Source organism: Psammomys obesus, unplaced genomic scaffold (genome assembly GCF_907164565.1).
Source record: "Psammomys obesus unplaced genomic scaffold, mPsaObe1.curated_primary_1811, whole genome shotgun sequence".
Taxonomy (NCBI): Eukaryota; Metazoa; Chordata; class Mammalia; order Rodentia; family Muridae; genus Psammomys; species Psammomys obesus.
The window spans coordinates 38,723,002-38,741,750 of record NW_026587216.1 but is presented as its reverse complement, the minus strand read 5'-3'; the positions used below and the strand labels follow the sequence as shown (position 1 = coordinate 38,741,750).

At 44.7% G+C, this 18,749-nt stretch overlaps 1 protein-coding gene across 2 annotated transcripts in view; it reads right to left on the bottom strand.

The window, feature by feature from the left end:
- The window catches only part of Chd7 (chromodomain helicase DNA binding protein 7), a 168,280-nt gene that overhangs the window by 143,213 nt on the left and 6,318 nt on the right, over positions 1-18,749 (bottom strand). The window lies entirely within an intron of this gene.

Below are 18,749 nucleotides of genomic sequence, written 5' to 3'. Positions count from 1 at the left end.
AGGTATATTTTCAACACAAGAACGGGCTCTTCCTCAAGCTTTTATATATGACCATAAGGCTGGATAGAGATGGTAGGCAGAGGCCAGTTAGGGAGCTACTGCTCAAAGTCTGGCAAGAAAAAAAGGCCATATGGTCCATGGTAGTCTAAGTGGGTAGAAGCCAGCAGGTCTACTGTGTATACTCCTTGTTAGGAGCAAAGCAAGAGCCTGAGTGGGGGGAAGGGGCGTGTGTGGCTGCCTCCTAGGCATCCTCGCATGCAACCAAGCTATTCAAGATTTTGAATTCCATCCTCAGGACCAAGTGCAAGAGGGAGGGGGAGGAGGGGGTAAAAGCCCAGACTTCCAATCTCAAGGGACTCTTTTCTCCTTACATCTTACTGCTGCTCTTTGTTTTGTTCGTATTTTAAGGCACAGTGTTACCACAGACAGAAAGAGAAGCGTTGGCTAAGGGGGCTTCAGAAAGGCTTGCTTGTGGCACTGGGGTTGCTATCCTGGACTAAGTTGGTGCCCAGACAGAAAAGCAGGTCCTTTGACTAGGTGGCAGATATCCCAGGGACCTCTGCTTACTGGGTCCTTCGCTGATGGAGCTGGTGTCTGACTCCATGGGTTTGTACAACTGGAAAGGCAACAATGGCTCACCTATCCCTACTAATCAAGGTGCACGTCAGATAGGCAACTACACACTGATCTCCCTTTAGAAGCAAATTCTGTCACCGTTGCTGCTGGTGGCTTTAAAGGACCTGTCGAAAGCCGCCCCTGCCTCTTCCACCTCAGGAACCGCGTTGTAGCTGCCCTACCAATTTTGGGAATCAGTGCTTCAGAATCTTGAATGGTCGCCAGCAGAATGTTACCTGGGGCCCCTCCCTGCCCTGTCACAGGCCCTCAATCACTTCCCTCCCCCCACATGCCCCTGCTCTCTTTGGAGCAGCTGGGCACAGGAACCCCAGCCTCCATCTCCAGCCTTCTTGACCCCTCCCCCACAGGCAGGCCTAACAGCATGTGGTCACAAGTGCCCTGAGGGCTATGACAACTGACGCCCCACTGAGTCTGAGTGGCCTGTGAGCCTAACCAGGGCTTCCAGCCTGGGAAAGTGATGATAAGACTGGGGGTGGGGAAGGAGACAGCGGGGGAGGAGAGGAGGATGGGCAGGACTACAACAACTGCAGAACAGGCTCACAGCACACCTGAGCCTTAGCAGACACAAAGAGCACAGGGATACTTGCTCCACGCCTCCTCACTGATGCTAGATGCTGGAGGTCTCTGACCACTGCACACTTTCCTGGGTGTCCTAAATTGTAGCAATGCAAAGGCTTCCTATCCCAACAACACCAACACCCTGCCCACCCAATCGTGGCTAGGCTCGGCCTTCCTTTCAGGGAACTCTGAGTTGACATGGTTGGGCACAGAGTAATGAATGCCATGTTGCTCTGAGACAAGGAGGTCCTGACACATGCAGGAACAGGCTACCTAGAGTAAGCGGCCTGAGGTGCAGCCAATGAGAAGAGCCTGCTGTGCTTTATATCCATGGGCCCCTCCTGATAATCTCTCTCCAGTCTTCAGTCTCTCTCTCTCTCTCTCTCTCTCTCACACACACACACACACACACACACACACACACACACACAGCAAAAACAGCCACAACTTTACTCTGAAAACCTCAGGGCACCACTATGGCCATCCTATGGGTTTTCCTGGACCCACTACATTTTGGACTGCTCTGATTTGCTCCCAAGTTTTATCCAGGAGCACCCTTAAGAGTCAGAGCAAGATGTCTAAAAGGAAGCCATGACTCTATGGCCGAAGAGAGTGGGGAAGCAGGGAGGGAGGAAGTCATATTGGCATTCCTGGCCTATTTGATGGCCACAGAGATGCCAATACTCATAGAAAAGTAGCAAAAATTGGCTTGGGGAAAAGGTCACTTTGATGCCAGGCCAACGTGCTCCCCTGAGTTCTTCTAGAAGCTTGCTGGTTTACTCACAGGGCATCAGCATGGCAGTGCTCCTCCAGAGCAGGGACCAGCTTCCTGGAAGGCCCTCGCCTCACAGAGAGCTAGACACTGGCACCTCAAAGATCATGCAGCTGTTATAAGTAAAGAGAGGTCTAACCCTACCATTCTTAGCTTAGAATTCTGTGATTGGCCCAAAAAGAAGCTAAGCCCACTGATCCCGACTGTCCCACAGCAGCTTGCCTCCCATTGCATTCCACGTAAGAACACAAGTCTACGGATCCCTCCTTCAATACAGCAAACTCTTCACACACACACACACACACACACACACACACACACACACACACACACACCAAAAAAAAAAAAAAAAAGCCTACCCAGGCAACCTAAAACAACGTAATATAAGAATATTCTCCTTTCTTAGTAATACATAATTAAGTATTTTAAAATAAAATATGCTGTCTGAGATTGGCCCTAAATAGCCCCAACAGTGGGGGTGACAAAAGGGAAGAAGAAACATAAAGAGGACTACAGAAGCATGAGGCTCCACCCATTCTGCAAAGTGCTGTGTCTGAAACCTCTGAGTCCTCAACTGTGGTAGACTTTTGCTCTGTGGCTGTCTTTTTTAAAAAAGAATGCTGTTTTGAATGAAAGCAAACATCACACTCAGATTACACCAAAGGCACTCAGCCAACAAACAACTCAAAATTAAGTGGGGGGAGGGGGGCACAGGAGTAGGCCTGTCATCCCAGCATTCAGGGGAGCAGAGGCAGGGGGATCTCTGTGAGTTCAAGGGGAGCCTGTAGGATAGGCAGGGCTACATAGATTAAACCCCGTCTTGAGGGACCAAAAAAAAAAAAAAAAATTAACTGGTAACTTTACGACATTTACTCAATGAAGCTTTTGAAATTATGTCTTACAGCGAGTGCCCTGCCTGAACATCAACCAAAATCATTTTAGTTAAAGGTATTTGCAGAGATCTAAAGATTCATAAGATTTGTGTTAAGAGCTACTTAGGCATTTTCCAGGCACCTTCTCAAACTGACTATGTATTTTTCTATCATTTGTAATCCCCCATTCTACCCAGGAAGCATGTTCATTAAATAAGAAGGTGTAAGAAAAACATTCAAGATCTCTAGAATCTTGATCTTAGATTGGTATGTGAAGACTAGGTGATGTAATGTCACACACGACAGACACCACAGACAGAGAAAACCTGAGGAAGTACACTTCCTCAGTCTGCTCAGCACCACCACTCAGTCCCCGGCCTCCTTAATGTCCCACCCTAAGTAATTCTCACTTCAGGAAACAGAATAGCACTACAATTTCTCTGCCATGCTATGGCTTCTGTTGTTGGCAACAGCAGGGCACGAAGAAATTCTGTACATCTCCCAACTACGGCACTTATAGCATTCTGCATTCTGGAACCTCCCCACAACTACTGAGCTGAGGAGCACCAAAATGCCACTCCTCGCTCAACATGTAAGTCCAAGTCATCAAATAAGGAAAGATTTCATTACCACCCTGTACTGACAGAGACCCATATTAATTACTATTTGAATTAACCTCTGAGCCATGGTTTTCATCAGTACTCAGGAAAGACAGGGACAATTTCTAATTACATGCCACCCTCGTTATAAGTCACTAGGCCACCAGGAGTATCTGATGAGGCCGCCATCTTTCCCTACCCTGGTTCTCATCTCCCCCTCTCCATGAAGAAGAATCCATCGGCCTCAGGATTCTTTCCCTGGGTTACTCCTTTCCCTTCCTTGAAAGCTGTAATGTAAAATTGTACAGATGTCTGACTAGTAAGAGCGCTTAAACATGAGCTTAAACTCTATCACAGTATAAAACTAAATAGTCGAGAGCCCGCTGTTAATACCTCCATGAACCCACAGACCTATAAGCAAACAGAACTGCAGAGAGGCTTGGGCCAACACACCACTGTCTTCACCACACGTCACCTGGTCAATATCATAAAATAACTATGCAAAAGCAGCAGCTAATGTGATGAGGAAACAGAGCCGACAGAAGAAAAGAACTGCAACTTGAAAAATATGCCTCTTCACCCTCTTCTTCAGCCACCCCTCGTCTCTGTCCAAAGACAAGCAACTCAGCACCCTGCTCTCCCTCCCATGCACATGCGTAGGTGCATGTGTCAGGGACGTCAGGCAGGGGTCCAGGGCGTGGGCGCCCCGCGCTCCATCACATCTCATGTGTTTCCTCAGCAAGATCCACATGTAACCACACCACTTTCTGCAGTACACACACTGGGTTGTACTTCCAAACCGCACGGTCCTAAGCCCAATGTCTCGGGATGCCCTTCATGACACAAATAATTAAAATACCGCAATTTTAAGACCTTAGGTAGAGTTCTGCATAATCTCAAAAAAAAAAAAAAAAAAAAGTCAAGACATTGTAAAGAAAGTAAAAATGGATCTATGATCTCAAAAGACACCGAATTCGTCAACCATGACTAGAACTTAATTTTTAATGTGACAAAAAGTATTTGGGTCTCAGAGTGGCATCACCAACTTCAAAAGTTATTGCCAGCAAATATTCACCTTCCTAAGGCAAAAAAACAGGACTGAGGGGTACATGCTGCACACAGTGCCTGTGTCCTGTGTCCTGTGTCCTGTCTGCTTCCAAAGGTGCCTCTCCCACGGCAGCCGGCCAACCAACGAGGTGCTGCTACAGCTTCCAGGAGAGGAGAATGCTGCTGCTGGAATTAACCCCCTCAGCAAAGCAAGGGGAGAAACATCAATGGAAAAGTCGCCAGGAGAATTACAGTCAGTTAAGAACATTTCTTTTACACCTGAAATTTCTGTCAGGGAACCTTCCCTGTTTATGAACAGAAGACGTAAAAATGACTGGAACTAGAAAAATTATTTCTTCCAAAATGTACTCCATTTTTGTAATCACTCCAAGAACCATCATAACCAACACTGCAGTTAAAAATCACTATGTTAAATGAAAGTGGAGTGGTGGTGGCACACAGAATCCCAGCACTTGGGAGGCAGAGTCCGATGGATCTCTATGAGTTCGAGCCTAACCTGGTCTATAGAGTGAATTCCGGAACAGCTAAGGCTACACAGACAAACCCTGTCTCAAAAAACACAAAAGCAAAATAAAACAAAACAATGAAATAAGCCACATGGAGACAATAAATACTGCATGTTTTTCTCTTAAAGGCAGAGTTTAGATTTTAAGTTACATATGTATGTATATATAGAATGTGTTTATATGTGTGTATATTTAGGTTGTCATGAAACTAGAAGGTAGATCGTGAGAGGGAAGGAATAACTGAAGGGAATAGGTGAAACAGTAATATGGACATAAGAGAGCAGGAGACAGCAGACTATCTGGGGGAAGGAAGGAAGATTAGCCAGAAAGGGGTGGGAGGGGGGAGAAAGAGAGGGAAATGATTAGAAACAAAGTATAATGCTGTATGAAAACACTATATGAAACCAACTGCTGTGTACCTAATAATTTTCAAAGATATAATGATGGAACTGTATTGAAAAATTATTCCTCCCAAATAATCAGTTTGCAGTCACTAAGAATTCCCTGACTACAGCTAGGGTTTAGAAAATGAGAAAACCATCAAGATCTTCCATGTCCATCTTTGCAACTCTCTTTACCTACCTATCACCACTACCAAAGCATAAGCTGTGGACTCATACAAACTATAGATGTATGTCATGTTAAACTCTGCTATAAAACTGGTTTTTTAACTGTCATTTTATAGCTAGCATGGTGGTGCGCCTCTCCAGAACTGCTATTGAGGAGGCTAAGCCGGGAAGGTCATTTGATTGGGGGGTGGGATTCATTTTGCTTTTATCATTGCTATTACAGTTAACAAGAAATTTAAGTTTATGGTGTATATATTTAAGGTACATACATGATGTTTTGATAAACATAGTTACTGGTTAAATAATTATTACTATGGTCAAGAAAATTAACATAGCTATCATCTTTGATCACACCCTTTGACAAAATTTATTTGTGTGTGTGTCAGAATGGTAATTTATCAACTTCAACAAAGTTAGCACAAGCAAATCTAAGGCAAAAGGTGAATATTTTTTTTAAGATTAAAAATGAAGTACAACTAAGGTTTCCTCTCACCCCTAAACACAGTTTCAATTTCTATTTAAAGACTCAAATGCACACAGGATGTGTCAGACAGTGGCTAGGTGCTGTGCATCAAGAGTCAACAAAAAGTCCTGGTGAACTAAATGTACTCAAGAGAGCAAAAGACAAAGTCATCAAGACACAAAGTAGCACTGTAGTAATTTAGTGCCCATTAACTTTTAGCTAAGTTTATTTCATTTTCAGTTACACCCAAAATCTGTGTTGCTGTCTGCTATGCTGATGTACAAATAAAAGGAATATGATGATTTCTGCAGTCATTTTGTCTTCCCCACTTTCTTCTTGGCTGAGCTCTATTTATACACACGCAGGATCCACCTCCTTCAAGAGAATCCACTGATTCATCAGCAAGTCCAAAACATCCTGTCTGTTTACTAGGTTACAATATTTTAGAAATCAGGCCCTAGCCCTTAATAAGATAAACACTTCCAAGATAATACTCAAATACACTAGGCTGCCTTCAATGAGCTTGTAACTTAAACAAAACACAGGTGATTAAATGTGGAACCACGCCAGGCATGGTGGTGCACTCCTTTAACCCCAGCTTTATTTAACTCCTTTAACCCTTTAACCTCAGGAGGCAGAGGCAGGTTTATCTCTAAGGTTGAGGCCAGCCTGGTCTACAGAGTGTGTCCCAGGTCAGCCAGGGCTACACAGAGAAACCCTATCTTGAAAAGCTAGATAGACAGATGATAAATGGGTGGATGGATAGATAGGCAGGCAGACAGACAGACAGATAGACTGACTGACTGATTGATAGATAATAGGGTACTGTGTTAGAAATTCTGCCAAGGAGCAATCAATGATTCCACAGGAACAAGTCTCCAAGAAAAGGGAAGTCAGTAAAGTCCACAAAGGGACACTGAGCCTAAAAATAGTTGGACATGTACCCTTGCACCTCACATTAACTGAACAATGTACAGGGAGCACACAGGGGAAGAAGTGCCCTCAACAGCTAGAAAACGAAGACAATGTAGGGTAAGGAATTCGCTGTCATTTGGAAGATGCTGAAAAGACTGAAGAAAAGTAGCATATGGAACAGAACCTCCAACAAGGAGGATTTCCATCAGCAAGTCAGGCTTGGGTAGACAGAATGGTAGTGAAGCAGAACAAGGCAAAAGCAGAGACATGAATGAGGGGAGCACACGTGCATTCAGGGACTGTGAGTTAAGACTGACTATGGGGTGTGTTCTAAAAAGGCTAGATGCCATGGAGTCAGGAAGAAGGGGAAGCTTGCACGCCAGGTGTGGACAGTCAATTCAGGTTTTCCAGGGGAAACACAAGCTGCTGTAACGGAGTGGGAAGCACTGCAATGTGGGCAGTAGACAGATATATAGCGTCTTTTCGTCTTTTCATGGTCCAGCAGAGACCAGTAGACACTGATGGTGTATGGCCAAAAAGATAAAATTTGCCTACTTTACCCTCAAGTGGAGGGTTAGAAGAGAGTCTGAACTAGCATGGACCCTGCATTCCTGGGTGACTGGGGGGAGGGGTAGCTTCAGGAACAGCCAAGTGTGGTACTCCTCTCCTAATAGTAAACACACAGCTCACCACACTAAACCCCTCCCTTCTTAATACAAAAATACACTGTCCAGCCACGCCTGCCTTAATCTCACCCACAGTGATTGCAGGAATTTATGCAGGAACCACCAGTTCTTTTAACTGCTACATATGAACACTGGCCAGCATAGCACTTTGGAGAGACAGGCACACATGTGGTTCAAATCTGTTACATGTACACAAATGGCGAATGGGTTATCCATTAATAGTCATCCTGTTTTAGTAATTCCTCCTTCGTCATAGCATCTGAAATCCTTCGAAGAAGGTTCTTATAGAAAGGTAACATATAAACGCTCTTCAGTAACCTAACCTATTTATCAGTGAAATGTCCCATACAGTGAGAAACACACTCAGTTGAGACTGAGGAAATATGTCAGTCAGCAAAGCACACGCACTGCAAACGTGAGGGCTTGAGTTCAATTCCTGCAACCCATGTTTTAAAAAAAAAGAGGGGGGAGGGGAGGTAGCATCGCGATGCTTGCAATCAGATTGTGAGTCAGACATAGGCAGATCACTGGGGCCCGCTAGCCAGACAGTGATGCCCACTTGGGAAGTCACAGGCCAGGGAAAACCCCACCTAGACTGAAACAAGGCAGCAGATGATGCCTTGTAACAGCCAAGGCTGACCCCTGGCACATGTGCACACACGCAAGCATGCACAAAGCGGGAGGCCGACTGCAAGGTCGGCTGCTGCTGCCTTGACTCCTCCTCAGCACTGGTCAGCTCTACCCTGGGCCCAGTGCTTAATTACATGCATACAAATCGAGTTACCCTACAATGGGACAATTCTAGACACCAGAGGAGGCCATCAACTAAAAAGCCCGATGGCAAGAAGTCCCACAGCCCCACCAACCACCAGAGCAAATATTACCCTCCAGAACTTGGTGGTAAGTTCCTATTACTGAAGACACCGTGTACTTGAGTCATAGAACATGGAGAAATCAAGCTGGTCCTGACCTGGAAGCTTCATAGTGTTGGAAGGTGCTACACGTGCTCCCAGAGGATAAACGTAATCATCAGTCTTACCCGCTGCCAACACTGTGTGCTCTAACAACCACAGGCCTGGCAAGATATGGCCCCTGGTTTAACAGCGGCACAAATGTTACGGGAATAACCAGCTACTTTCTGATTGTTTTTAAGGCCCACTCCACAAGACGAAATCCACACACGCTATCATTATCAGGGCTAAGAACTCAGAGAAGTTACAGTCCCACAGGACAACCTTCTGTTCTGCAAAATTAGCAGTTTTCAACTTCTGGGTTGTGACTCGTTAGGAGCCAAACAACCCTTTCACTGGGGTCACCTAAGACCATCTGCATATCAGATATTTACATTGTGATCCATAGCAATAGCAAAAACAGTTATAAAATAGCAACAAAATCAATTTTATGGTTGGTGGTTACCACAACATAAGGAACTGTATTAAGGGTTTGTTAAAGCCTTAGGACGGTTGAGAACCACTGTGCTAAATGGACATAATTTTAAACTGACTTCTAAAGATGTATCCTTAAAGAATAACGCATCTCTCAACCATCACAGAAACTTTTTTTTACAAGGTATGGGCATTAACACAGGGACTGGTCAACATGCACAGTGTCCAGCCCTAAATGGGATCTCCACATCATACGCCCTTCTCCCAAGACTCGGGAATCATTACGGAACGGGGGGAGGGAGGGCAGAAAGAGTGGAAAAGCCAAAAATGATGGCTAGCAACAACAAAACAATGTTTTCAAGACTCAGCAGGGCCGAGACATGTAAACTCACTACAGTTACGACAGCATGCACAAGAGCAAGCCAGACAAATCATAGCATGGTAGGAAGGTACCCCCGGCTGAGGAGCTACTGGCAATCAACGGCTGCTGACAGAGGGAGAGCCAGTTTTCCTTAAAGATATGGCCCGTGGGAGGCTATCCTGCTCTAATAGACGGTCCTACACCCGGGCGCACACTGGCAGCACTAAGCAGGTTTAAAAACAAACGAAAGACACGAAATTGGAAGGGTTTAGTGGGTGTATTTAGAAATGAGGAAATAGGGGGTGGGGCTCACCAAAACACATTGCATGCATTTTAATATATATATATTAAATATATATATTTATATATATATAATATATATTTTTTAATATATATATATGTACATACATACATACATATATATGTATATGTATATACATAAACCGGCTTACTAGCAGGTTTCAAAACTATTATCATCAGCCGAATCATGTTTCTATAAAAGAAAGAAAGAAAGAAAGAAAGAAAGAAAGAAAGAAAGAAAGAAAGAAAGAAAAGAAAAGAGATAAATTAAGAAAAAGGGAAAGAAAAAAGGAAAGGAAAGGAGAGGAGAAGAATGAGGAAAGGAAAGGGAAAGGAAAAAGTGGGGAGAGAGCGCAGGGCTTCCCGGAAGGGGAACAGGAGTGGAATTAACAGCAGCTCCTGTCTTTGCTTTGTTTTGGTTTTGAGACAGTTTCCCTGCATAGCTCGCACCCACCTGAGATCTCCCCACCTCCACCTCCAGGGAGCTTCAGGCATAGCCCCCCCCCCACCCCGTGCCCTCACTACATCCCCACAAGGGTCTACCACAGTGACTAGATGAAAAATGTACTGTTCTTTAAAACAAAACAAAACAAAACAAAAAAATTATCAACCATACACAAAATTCTGGACAAGCACAAAAATATCCCCTGGAATCACAAACTCCTTTACCATGTGTATAAAAATATTAAATATCAGAAAAAAATGTGCCATACAAATTATTCCTACTTCCTGAATGCTGCCGACGCAAACGAGTCATAGTTCAACCTATCTGACCCCAAATTCAAACTTAAGCCACTTGAAAAGTATTTTTCACTGTCATAATAAAAAAACAAAGTGTATTAATCACCTCACAGCTTAAATAAGCAAAATCAACACAGCATAACAGGGGCAGGAGGCTCCTATCAGACTGCCCATGCTTACACTGCTGTACCACAAGGGCCCGCTTTAAAAACAAAACAAAAGGTGTGGCCTCATGGGTGCTTTTAGGACCCTCTGAATGGTGACACATAGTTTACACTCAATGCATGTCCCTATTTTCTGTGAGCTCGGCCTTGGGCGGCTTGTCCCCGTCCCCTACAGACTGCAATGCCATTGCATATCAAAGTCCACGGCAAGAGCTCCAACGGTGCAAATGTGGTTCCTTTTGCTATAGGATGCTGAGTCGCGGGTAAGGTCAGAAAGCTGTTCCTCCACGCAGCTCAGCTACCTGCTTCTTCTGCTACGAGTGTCACAGGGATCCTTCCACTTTATTTCAAATCTCAAAAGGTGGGCAGTGTGCATTTCTCTAAGTCCAGGAACCTAACCATGTACTTCCTGTTATTATTACTCTGGGAGATTAATTTACTAATTTTTATCACAAATAAAACAGTAACATTCAAACAGTAGTTGAGAATAGTTTCCTGCTATTATTAATCTATGGGATTTAATTTATTAATTTTTATTATAAATGAAATTAGTAACATTCAAAAAGTAGGAATAATTTTGTATGCTATATAGTTACAGTACTTCATTGTTTTTTTTTTTGTTTTTGTTTTGTTTTTTTTTTTTTGTTTTATTTCAAACTTAACAGAATTAGTAAGCTATCTTTTAGATCCAATTCGTACTTCCAGCACTGGGAATGGGATCAGTGGTAGATCACTTGCCCAACATATACAGGCTTTGGTTTAGCACCAACCTCCCTCAGGGGGGAGGGGTGGTGTGGATATCACACTCAGCATTAATTAGAATATTTGGTTTTTCAACACGTCCAATTTTTCAGTAAGACCACATAACTGTCGACTAGCGCTGTGAACAAGTGTGCATATTTTCACAGGCACGCCTCTTTATTCCCAACTAATTTATACCCTGACTAAAGAGGCAAACAAGTCATTCCTCTACCTACATTATGGAGGAAAAGGGGAACCTCTAAACTAGCCAATTCACAGGTCCACAAACCTGTGACCCGGTTACTCTGCTGCCTCCCTATGACCACAAAGCAGCCACACCCTTTCAGGGTAAGGCCCATTCTTCAATTTGGGGTCTCCATTCTTCCTGACTTTCGGGCCTCTCAAGAACAGCATCACTCCTTTACTCTCTTTCCTATTTTGTACCTCAGAGCCTACCTTTCAAATGTATCCTTTCTGCTTGGCTTTTGCACACTCAAGTCCCTGCCATTTGTTTGTTTTGTGGATGTTTTGTTTTGTTTTGTTTTGTTTGTGTTGTTATTTTTAGGAGATAAGCCTCATCCAGCTTAAAGTGGAAAAGAAAAATCTGTGAGCCTGCGTCTGGGTGCCTGGCCAGGATCCACTGTGGGGCAGTGCATGACCTGACAGACCTATCAATGCAGAAAGACTAGAAGCAAATTGGTGCCAAAATCCAGCCAGTACTCTGCATTAGCCCAGCCATGTACCTGGACAAGGCCACTCTTGTTATTCTCAGAGACCCACGGTGCTAGGAGTAGCCCCATGAACGTCAGCACCTACTTAGCCGTTTGGGCAAAGAAGCAAGCTAGACGCCATCCAAAATCCTCTCTTCCCTCTACAGTGCCTACAGGGTTCATTGTCATTGTTGTTTTACATGTACAGTGTTTCTGCCTGCATTTAAATGTGTGGCATGCATGTCTTGTGCCTGTGGAGGCTGGAAGAGGATCTCAGCTTCCCTAGGAGCTACAGACAGTTGTTTGCTGCCATGTGGGAGCTGGGACTCGAACGCAGGCACTCAACTCTGTAAGAACAGTCGGTGTGCTCCACCCTTGAGCCATCTCTCCAGGCCACATCTAATCCAACCTTCTTGCTACATCCAAGGCCCGAACACTATATGATCACTATGACTTCTCACAGGGATATCACCGGTATACACAAGGCACTGAGTTCATCTCAAAAGAGCTTTCCTCTCTTGGCCTCTCCAACAAATGCACACGGCTCAACCAGAATCATGCTCCCCGTGATGTTTGGGTCCCAGCACAGCAGCAGCAGCTGTGAGAAGGAGCCTTAGTGTCAGCTCACCATCCTCTGGGTGGTCTCTGGGTAGTCCTTCTGCAAGCCCCAATCAAATCAGAGCCTCCATTACCCACCACGCCATCTGCTGCTCCCTTGCCTTACAACAAAACAGTCACCAGAGGGCTGGTGAGATGGCTGGGTTGGTAAAGGCACTTGACTGACAGCCCGAGTTCAATTCCTCAGAGGCCACGTGGTGGAAGGAAAGCACCGACCACCATGGCTTGTCCTCTGATCTCCACGATTATGCTGTGGTACTTGTGGCTGAGCAAATGCGTACGCGACACACACACACACTCACAATAAATGTAAAAATTAAATGTTTTTTAAAAAAACAAGCTGGGACTAAAGACATGGCTTGGCTTAAAGAGCAGCGCTCTTCCATCAGACTGGAGTTCAGGTCCAGCACTCACACTGGACGGCTCACAACCATCTGTAACCCCAGCTCTAGGGGAATCTTCCATGGCTTACACACACAAAACATGCACACACAGAACGAGACACATATGATGCACACCCATAAGTAAAACTAAATCACAATTTGGCCCATACACTCTGAGCCCTTGGTATGTCTTGTTCATCTCTGTGCCCACCCACAACACTTAAAATGTTAGGCCCAGCCCAGAGATATTATCAGTGTCTCTAGGATAAGCAATCTTTGTGTCCATTAATGAACATGAAACAGCTACTGCTGTTGCCTTTGGGAAAGGTTGAGAGAAAACAATACACAATCAAGCACAGCAGTGCTGAGGAAATTTTTCAAAGGGAGAATTCTCTATGAATGGGTTTAAGGAGGAAAAAAGAAAGTATGCCAAAAAAAGAAAAGGGGCAAGAGGATCCAGAGACACTCCTACAACACAACCCAAGGAACAGCATGTGTGAGCTGGTGTGCTAGAGCTGGCCAGGCTGAAGGAAAAAGGGATAGAGGACCGAGGGCATAAGCAGTGAGCAGAGGGCCCTGAAAGACAACGTGGGAGAGATCTGTGATGTGACAAAGTGATAATGGAGTGCAGAGGACTGGGGGCCATGAGCTGCTGCCCAGATAAGCACAGGAGTAGCCCAGGCTTGACAGCCCCGGAAGGTGGAGAAGGAAAGTCACAGAGGTGAAGGAGGATCTGAAGCAGCTGCTCACGACAGAGGCCTGGAGGACAGCCTGTTGGTGGGACACTCCTTCCGGGAGCTTGGAGCAACCCTGCCCCAGTTACACTCAGGCAGGGGTCTAAAGGAAATGAGTGGTCTAGCTGCTGAAACACAGTGACTGTTCATTAACCTTAGAGGGAAGTACAGTGTCGATAATTATTCACTGACAGAACTGCAGTCAGATGATGTCAAGAGTACACACTAAAACGGTTTCCAAAACTGAAATTCATATTGAGGAAGATCAAAGAAAGCCCAAATAGCTTCCTTTCCTTGTTTTTCTTTTATTTCCTACTCATAACCCTACCTTATCCAGAGAGAGGAAGAGAACACGGCAAATTCTAACAGTTCTCCCCTGGGCCATTCATGTCAAAGCTACAAACCCATCATTGGCCAAAGGTATTTTACGTGTGGGCAAGAGGAAGCGGAACATTATTGTGTAATGAATATCAGTTTTACAAGACCAAAAAGATGGCAATGGGCGATGGTGGCAGAGAAGCATTAGTCCAGAGCTCAAGAGTCAAACGCAGTTAAGATGGTAAACTGTGTCTATTTTACCATCATAAAAAATGAGAGTGAAAGAAAAGGCCAGTCACTGTGCAAGATGGTGCCAGGATGGGCTACCCATCACCTCCTAGTGTCATCCCTCCAATGCCGCTTGTCCATGTAACACGCTCCAACCAGAGATGGAGGCAGAGCCTGCCCTCCCACCTACCACCACATGAGCCAGCTTGGACTGGTCTACTGGGCCAGAAGACACACACAGTCCACACCACACAGCCAAGTCTCTCTCTCTCTCTCTCTCTCTAGCAAGTGTGAGTGTGCGCGCATGCACACACACACAGAGCCTCAGCTAACCAACAACCAATTCAGTGAGGTCATCAACTGGCAGCTGGCCACAGATGTAGGTGGAATCCAGCTGAGATCAGTACAAACCGACAACTCACAGACCATCTAGTTAGCTGCTGTTTAAAGTGCTGAGCTCAAGGACCATTTGTCACACGCAGCAACAGATAACTGGCAAAACTCACTAGGACTAAGGTCCCTGCAGTAGAAGCCAATCCTCTGCTACCTCTGTGCCCCATCCACCAGGAGGGAAAGGACAGATGGAAGATGTGGGTTAGAGTGTACAACCAAAACCAGCCTCCACCTTCCCAGAACTCAGGCTAGGCGGACCTGGCATAAGAAGCCCAAAGGGTTCAATGGAGTCCGGCCTTCTAAGAAGTTGAAATGGACAAGGAACGCAAAAGGAGCCTGCATTCAGTTGCTGTTCCCACCTAAGAAAGTTAGAAAAGATGTGTAAACTAAGCAAAAAAGGGAAACATGAGGTGTGTGTGTGTTTTTTAAACACCTGCATTTTCCCAGCCCAAAGCATGCATTAAAAATCTAGAACTGAAGCAAAAGGGAAAAAAGTTGAAAATATTTTCCAAGTTCACAGCCAGCTGTACCAAGAAGCTACAATCTCTAAAAATCCCACTCATTCCTAACTAAGAATTCATGTACAGCTACAGAGAAAAACAATCCACTTAACCTTAATGCTTACTTTGGGGACTAAAACAAAAGATACAAAGATTATAGGGTTTTGTGCGGATGTATAAAGCCATCGCTGCCAAAGCCTGGGGCGCCGAGTCACAATCTATTCCACCATAGTCCCTGCTTCCTGAGTCCCTAACAAACGGGCCCGTGGGCATTTCACACACACTGTCACAGCTAGTCACTAGCCCAGGGCTCCAACCTGTAAAGATGTATTCACTCTCATTCATTCACACTCATATTCACTCATTCATACATTCATATTCATTCATTCTCATTCTCCCCGCCCCCCTGGCCTCATTTTACCTGCAGCCTGCTGATTTATTTGAATTGTTGCTACTGTAGATGACATTCTAATATCATGCTGGAAAATAAAAATTGTGTTCACCTTCCATTAGGTTATTTTTAGGCTAAACATATTAGACAAAAAACTTACTGTCATTAAACACTAAGATATAATTCAGACAGACTGCTGTCAATCCCTGAAGCCAGCCACCATTTCTGAAAAGTCCTGTGCTCTAAGGCAATGTCAGGTGGCCAGAACCATACCACCACTGTCCTGCTGTCCTCTTATCGCTCCTTTAGAATACATGTACAGGCACCAGTGCCCTCATCAGAGAGGAAGCAGCTTTCCCAAGGTCACATGAGAAGTAAAGATGCTAAGAACCAAGTTCTAACATAAGGCCCATGGTCCTAAACTCGCTCAGTGTGCTGCCGCAGAAAACATCCACCACTGAGCTCCAAGGCCTGTTGGGTACTGCATGTCACCAGCTCTACCACAACCCTGTGCACAGTAAAATCATTAATGCAGAGAGCCCAGCAGGCCCAGACACGAACTGCAAAGGTAAGGAGCTACCTGTAACAGTCTACTGAGCCAGGGAAAGCCAACAATAATCAAGAAGAAAAAGAAGAAAACCCACATCACTAACCCATTATGAACTAAGAAAGCTCAAGAAGGATGACAGAGTGAGGGAGGTCGGGAAAGGTAATCAACTAGGTCCTTAAGGTTTTTGCGTTGTTTCTTACTCTAATTTCCTGTGTCCTCTCCTGCCCCACCCAGCAGCACAGAGAGGCCCCCAGGAAGGAAGGAGATTTTAGACACACATATCCCGAAGCAAGATAAAGAGCTGGTTTCAGCTAAGGTCAATCTGTCTGCAGGCGTGGTGGCAAACGCCTTCCATCCCAGAGCTTGGGAGGCAGACACAGGGGGATCTTAGTTCAAGACCAGCCTAGTCTACAGAGTGAGTTCCAGGATAGTCAGGGCTACACAGGGAAAGCCTCTCTGGAAAAAAAACAAAAACAAAAACAAAAACAAAAAAAAAAAAAAAAAAAAAAAGAAAGAAGATAGATAGGAAGGAAGGAAGGGAGGGTGGGAGGGAGGAGAGTGAATGTCACAGATAACTAGAAACAATAGTTGAGATATCAAGGTGTAAGGCCGGGTGTGTTGCCACACGACCTTAATCCAAGCACCCAGGAGACAGAGGCAGGCAGCCCTCTGTTAGTTTAAGACCACCCTGATTCACACAGTGACTTCTAGGACAGCCAGAGCTACATAGTGAGACACTGTCTCCTTATCCCCAAAAAGGTATCAATGTGTATAATTTGTAAGTTACTTCAAAAAATTCTGAGTTCATTTGAGTGGTCACATACTTTCAGGCGGCGCTAAATCTCTGGTTCTGTAGCTTATGCTGAAAAACTCGGAGATGCAGGAGGGCCTCTCCCATTATACACAGCTCACCTGCTTAGTTGAGCATACTCCGAATTGCACCAGACGAAAGGGGAACTGAAAAGGACTCTGACAAAGACGTTAGCAGCATGGTGCCCTATAGGTGGTTAGCACAAGCTTACTCATAATTCTCTTCAAGAACTCTGTGTTGCTCTCATTATGCATATCTTATTTTAATGCCTGAGAGGTAGAAGCTTCCATCTTTACCAGAAGCTCCAGGCTTCCCAAGGACACGGAAGCCCAGCAATTCTCTACCTCCACTGAGCAAGCTTTGGTCACTGGCAACCAAGATCAGAGCATTCGTCCCAATGAACAAATTCATATGGTAAACATCAGTATATGTTATCATACTGTCATTACCTACGTTCACATGTTATATATCAACATTAGTATATGTTATTTACATAATGCACTTTTAGCATAACCCACACACAAGGAAGGCGCTACATACTCACTGCTCTGTTCACATGCAAGCACCTTCAGCACCAAAAGCCACTGGTCCAATTCCCCTGGCAGAAAGAATCCAACCCCAAGCTTTGAGCCCAGGCAGCCTTTGGCTCCAGCACTTATGCTATGCTTCCTCTTACGACCTCTAATTAAAATCTTGAAATGGCTATCATTTTCATGAAATCATTCCCTATGGCTGGCGGAGGAGGGCAGGCAAACATTACTACCGTAGGTCCGCACATTTGATCCTGTAGGAAGTCTCTGTCCTATATTCTTTTTTCTTGTGAGGGAGGGACATGTCATTCACGTCAGCATGTAGGTACACATGGCCATGGGCACACATACAGAAGCGGCAAGGCACTGTCTTCCTCTATTACTCTCTCCTTCCTTGCTTTTTCACAGGGTCTCTGACCAGAATTTAGCTAGGCTGGCTAGCCATCGGGTGCTTGGAACCTGCCTCGCCGACTAAACATCAACAGTCATGCCTGGCTTTTCATATGGTTGCTGAGGATTCAAACCCAGGTCCCCATGCTGCCATCTCTCAACCCTATATTCTTAACACATTAGTTAATGCAAAGTCTTCTCAGGCTATCCAAGGTGCAAAAGCTAAGGGGCCCCTTCTTGCTTTGTATTCCCGAGTGATTGATTTTTAAAGTGACAGACGGGAACTGTTTTCCTACGTTATGTGCAATGTAGGTAATGCCAACGCCCCATATCAGCAGTCAGATACCTCATTTCCAGTGGCTAGCAATGTATTTCCTGATTTACTATTATTTTAATAGAGTTTGGCATCACTTTTGCAAAACAGTCTTGGTGATACTGCTTTAGTATTCAGTGTATTGACAGCATCTGGCAGAGTGATGCTGTAAAGAGCTGATCACTATCTGGCAGAGTTAGGTCTAGCAGCCAAGCAGGGTCATGGGGAAGCAAGTCAGTCCATCTATGCTGTGCTGTGCTGTGGGCTGGGTCTGGCTGTATGGTAAGAAACCATACAAAGTGTCTTTAAAGTGACAGACCTTTTGGCTTAAGTTTCAATTTCAAACACATTCAGGTACGTTTTCTTTTACTCTGTGAGCAAAATGTAAAATAAAGTGATTGTAATCTAAAAAGTCATTACAAAAAAAAGTTTTTAAAACATTTCAATATAGCAGAAAGAACACATCTTACAGTTGACCCTTTATTAAATATAATATAATACAGAAATAAAACAGCTGCTTATGTCCACATTGTATGGCCTGGGC